A 4,799-nucleotide genomic window follows, 5' to 3' on the forward strand; every position below is an offset into this window, starting at 1 on the left:
AGCTCCATTCCATTTATTGAGTACTCAGCAAGTTAGGGTCTTATTCCTGGGCAGGGGCTGATCTGTTTTCTGACCAGGATAATAAAGATAATGTCTTCCTTTGGGGCAAACGTTGTGCAGTTTAGCTTGCAGCACCAGATACTCAGATTTTAATAGCAAGAATAATTCCAGGCTTTGATTTAGAAGCTGTTAATATGCTCCTTGTTCAGGTTAGAATTAACTTGAAAGCTTGGAGGAATGTGCTGATGAAAGACATCAACAGTTCCAGGGAATAAAAATTGGGGGAAGCAGAAATTGACAGGAAAAAGAGATAAAGAACAAAGTGAGGAGGTCATTTTTTTCCAGAGACAGGAAATAACCAAATGAAATGTCAACAGCAGAAAAACAAACTTGCGCCTTTCTTTACATGCTGAAGAGCTGCAATCTTTGCCCAGAAATTAGAAGTGAAATGTAAAGCCAGCTCAATAGCAAAGCCTACCTGAAAGGAGAGCCAAAGAATTAGAATTTGCAGAGAAAATGTTCCCTCCTAGCCATTTAAAACAAAACATTATTAAAGAACTCAGTTAAATGAGACCTAAACCGGATTAAATCCAAAGTATTACTTTTTTCTTGTTAACTCCCTAATTACTAGGTACCTAAATGTTTGTAGGGTCTTAGGAATGCTGTTTAAATGCACTGTATCATTGGGAAGATTTTCATCTTTTTGCATAATTTTTACTCTGGTGAGCCATCTTAGAGTCTGTTATGTGCAAGTCCTGCAATCATTTATTGTAAAAGGTAATATCTGCTGTAACATATTGCAGTCATTTCCATAATAAAAGTTACACTTAAGGCTGACAATATCACTTATTAAAAGGAAGGTATACATATGTATCTCCAATACCTTTCTAAAAATAACTGAGAATAAGCTAAGGGACATGGTTTTTGTCTACTTAGGAGTCACGGTATGCTTTTTCTCTAATTTAAAGTTTTGAGAGCGATGAACTATTTCCAGGGCTGAGGGACCAAGACCAATAACCGCTTATCATCAAACTTTGTGTGGAATAAAGAATAATTTTCATTTTAATCTCATAGAATTGATAAAGGGAATGAAGAGAGCTAATTTTTGACTCAAATAACTTTAACTTTCTTACGCTTAATAATACTGCTTACATAGAAAAAACATATGAAAGGAATATAAAAAATAAGAAGAAATCTGTTCCATTTTCTCAGTCATGATTTGCTGCCTTAGAAAAAGTGGCATTTTAATTAAATTCACTAATATAGTATTTAAAAAATCAAAAAGTTATAGTTCATTTCCAAATTTTTAGTCAAATTAAAAAGCTTTTTATACTACCAGCTTTAATAATCATCAATGTAAAATTTTCATTTTAAAATTTGTTATATATGGAGAATTATTTTTATAAGATATTTCAAGGTCTGTTGTTACAGTTTCTTCTATATCTCTTAAATGTATAAGATCAAAGAAAAGATAAGTTTTAATGACTTATTTAGGTTCACTTTAATTACTATAAAATAAGAGTTCTATAATTCCTAAAATAAATGTGATCTTTGTTTTCAAGACTGTTTCTTGAAAAATTTTGGCAGGTTAAAAAGTATTTTTAAATCTCAATATTGAATTTAGTATTTATTCATAACATATCTAAAGTGAGAAAGTCAATGTTAGAAACCCAGGAGACAAAAGTAAGTCGACCTACGGAAAATGCTAATATGCCACAGCTTTCCATTTAGCACAATTGAAATTATGAATTTGTGGTGCTAAGAATGTAATAAGATTATCTGGGGAAATTAGCTCAGGTCGAAGAAAAATATTTTTAACAATCTGTGGGAAAGAGAATTTCTCAGCAAGTGTGGAAAGATCCTTAACTCTAAACCAAATGTTTTAAACCGTCAAATCTCAAAGAGCTAGAAATGTGTGACCTGGAGGTAATGACTCCTCTTCCAAACTATAAGAATGTAAACACATCAAGGGGGGAATATGTGCTGTGAGTCTCTGAGTTAGAACGTTACAACAGAGTCACAGATATGTGATTCCTGGGCTTGACGTTTCCTAGATGAAAAGATTAGAAAAGTAGCAGATAAGCAGCAAAATCTTAGACTCAAGGTTAGATTGTTTATAAAACATGGATAGTTAGATTTTAGCTATAAAATTAATGAATTCTTGACTTCTTACTTTAACACACTAGAACTTCGCCATGAGCAGGCAATCATTAACATTTAACATTAAAAAAATTAAACAGATTTACCCACCAATTTAATAAAAGAAAAAGCTTTATTCTAAATACAGAAGGGGAAAATTATGCAGCACATATAAAGGAAACTAGATTTTTACCTTTTAAAATCTTTTTGTGAAAACATCCCATCTAGTCAATATTGTTGAATCATGGAAAACAAAAAACAAAACAAAACAAAACAAAACCCAGCACTAGACAGAAGCACTTTTCTTTTTTTTTCTTTTTTTGAGACAGAGTCTTGCTCTGTCGCCAGGCTGGAGTGCAGTGGCACGATCTCAGCTCACTGCAACCTCTGCCTCCCAGGTTCAAGTGATTCTCTTGCCTCAGCCTCCTGAGTAGCTGGAATTACAGGCGCCTGCCATCACGCCCAGCTAATTTTTTTTTGTATTTTTAGTAGAGATGGGGTTTCACCATGTTGGCCAGGATGGTCTTGATCTCTTGACCTCATAATCCACTTGCCTTGGCCTCTCAAAGTGCTGGAATTACAGGCGTGAGCCACCTTACCTGGCCTGGAAGTCTTATTTTTAAAAGAATTTTACTGAAAAGAAGTCCTCTGACTTTAGCAAATTTTTAAATCCAGTTTCAGTCTCTAAATAGATTAAAAGAAACAGATTTGAAGGTGACATAATTTACAAAGAAAAACACCTTCTTACCCTGACGACAGTGACTACAGTGTCAAATCTTCACCACCCACTCCCAGTTGAGGCCATGTCCTTTACCACCTTGTGATGTTTCTCATCTTCCTTGCTGAAACCAAGCCAATTACCTCTGAGTACCCTAAACCAAAGTGATTGACCTCAGAATTGGAATATTTCAGGCCATTCAATTCCAGTGTATATCTTTTATCTCTTTTAATTCTTTGTCATTGCCTTTTTCCTGGACTTTTCCTTTTTTACTCTCATTACTTAACTACTTTGTGCTGTCTTCACAACTTTTGCACAATTAATTGCCTCTCTTCCTGCTGCTCTCCTCTTGCAACCCCAATTCATGACCATATAGCTTGGACCTACCATGAATTATCATCTCCAACCTCAGCTAGAGCCTTAGAACTGCCTGACAATCCTGCTATGACATCCCTATCAGTGTGTGTGTGTGTGTGTGTGTGTGTGTGTGTGTGTGTGTGCATCTAGAAGTCCACCTTTATTTGCTCATAGATATGCTAGGTACATGGACAAGAAAGATTTTATTTTGTGGCAATCAAATAGGAAATTTTTTAAAACAATGATGAATATGTAAATAAACTATAGTTAATTTTGTTTTATTTTGTTTTTACCTTTTATTTTTGATTCTGGAGGTATATGTGCAGGTTTGATATTCAGGTATACTGTGTGATGGTGAAGTTTGGGGTACAAATGATCCCATCACCCAAGTACTGAGTATACATAGTACCCAAGAGGTGGCTTTTCAACCCTTGCCCTCTCTAGTAGTCCTCAGTGTCTATTGTTGCCGTATTTCATCAGTTATTTATAGCGCATTTATTCTTAATATCATTTATTTATTCTTCTAAGTCTAGAAGCAATTTGCCAGTCAAGGGTCATCATCTTTATCATAATCAGTATTGTCAAAAATACAATTGATGTATCACTTTTACCAGGTTCTCAGGGGAATAAAGATAGAAAGTTCACAAAATGTTAACTTTTATATAGAAAATTGAAAGGTTTTAATAATTCTTTAGCATAAAATGTTATTGGTAGAGTTCTGTTTCCATTTCTATTTTTCACACTAATACATACTCTGTTGGAGAAAAATAGCTTTCCTAAATGCTCTGGGAGCCTAAAACTAATCCACAACTGAAAGTACAGTTTAATGTTGAAGATCAGAAAACACTGGTATCACAAATTATACAATTATAATATAAACACTGTGCTCTGATTAAGGAAGCAAATGTATGATATACATTTTAGTTATGTTTTCTTTAAATATGGTCTAATATTTTGAAAGTTTTAATATTTAAATGGGTAATTTAGTTTCAAAAATGTGTTAAGTCTCTGTGATTGACCGATAATGGCTCTCAAGGATATTCCCATTTACTGATGCCTGGAACCTGTGAATATTAGTTTATGTGGCCAAAAACAAGTGATTCAGTTAGGATATTGAAAAGGGGAGCTTATGCTGGATCATAAAGGTAGGCCTTAAATGCAATTATATATATTCTTATAAGAGAAAGGTGGATAGAGTTTTGAGACAGACACACATAGAAGGCGGTGATGTAAAGATGGTGGCAGAGACTGTAGCGGTGTGGCTACAAACCAAGGAATGTCAAAGATTGATGGCAGCACCAGAAGTTAGAAGAGGCATGAAACAGATGCTCTCCTAGAGTTTCTGAAGGGCGTGTGGCCCCAATGGCATTTTGGTTTCAGATTTCTGGCTACTGAACTGTGAGAGAATGAATTTCCAATGTTTTAAGCCATCCCATTTTGGGCAATTTATTTCAGCAACCACAGTAAACAAATACGATATCATATGTTTTGTTATATATTATATAACAAATATAATACTGCATAGTACCTAACACACAGTCACTATGTGAGTCTCTAAAAGACACTAAGATTTTTGTAAATAGTG

The sequence above is a fragment of the Macaca nemestrina genome, chromosome 5 (assembly GCF_043159975.1).
Source record: "Macaca nemestrina isolate mMacNem1 chromosome 5, mMacNem.hap1, whole genome shotgun sequence".
In the NCBI taxonomy this organism is placed as follows: domain Eukaryota; kingdom Metazoa; phylum Chordata; class Mammalia; order Primates; family Cercopithecidae; genus Macaca; species Macaca nemestrina.